Below are 1,097 nucleotides of genomic sequence, written 5' to 3'. Positions count from 1 at the left end.
TGGTGCCTGATGGGAGGCGCCGATTTCGGGTGCTGTTAGGGTTGAAAATGGAGTGGGAAACCTCAAGTGTTTCCCATTCATTGCTCACCCTGGTCACGTAACAAGAAGGAAACTCTGTTTACAAGAGCTCTCGTGTCCCTCAGTCCTGATGTTCGAAACGAAAATAGTCATATATAGGGCTCTGGGCACGTCTGTTCGGAATCTGAGAGGTGACGCGTCTTCCTCGTGAGCTCGGCGGTGAAAGTCTCCTTGATGCCGCTGAGGTGACGATGTGCACGTTACAGATGGAAACTGGTCTTTCAAGAAAGCCTGCTAACCACCGCGCAGGCTTGACGCCGGAGTGTTACTTTATACAGATTTTAAATGCACATTTTTCTTGTATTTTATCATGAACTTTATATATAATCGTGAATGTTTTAAATAAAATATTTCCATATATTGAAACAGTAAGTTTTTAACGTGGTTTACAGTAAACACCAAATGAAAAGGGGGGAAAGGCCTCGGCTACAAATCCAGTTGTTACTATTAAATGCCTCCTATTTGGGGAAATTACTCCTTTTTTCCTATTGGAGTTGAGTCTCAGTTAACATAAAATCACAACCATCGGGAAGGAAATGAGAAGGCCGAGCTGCGGCGAGGAAAGGGCCGGGCCCTTGGGCGAGTGCTTCCCTCTTCCTGTTTCGTCCGTGTCGCCTGCCTCCTTCGAAGGAACGCAGCAGTGCTTTGACTCGAGTGCAAAAATGAGGTAAAATAAAAGGAACCTCGAAGGGCTTTGTGGTTCTGACAGGGTTTTGGCGGTATCGGGTACAGAACCTTTTCTGTCGTACCGTGTCCTTAATTAATAGGACGCTGCGTTTTTGTCTGTGTACGGCCTTGGCCCAGAACAAACACCGACCCCAGTTTGTGTCTAATGTTAGGCCTCCAGCCTGGAAAGCATTCTGTGGTTATTCCTAATCTCCAGTCTCCTTTAACATTTCATGGGACAAATACTCCCTCAAAAGGCGTCGCGTTTCTGTGGACTATCTCAAAAAACTGACAATACTGGCTGAATTTTGGAGCTATTCAGGATGATCTAAAACGTGCTGTTAAGTATTCCC

The sequence above is a fragment of the Eurypyga helias genome, unplaced genomic scaffold, assembly GCF_000690775.1.
Source record: "Eurypyga helias isolate BGI_N326 unplaced genomic scaffold, ASM69077v1 scaffold7072, whole genome shotgun sequence".
Lineage (NCBI taxonomy): Eukaryota > Metazoa > Chordata > Aves > Eurypygiformes > Eurypygidae > Eurypyga > Eurypyga helias.
This window is presented reverse-complemented; position numbering follows the sequence as displayed.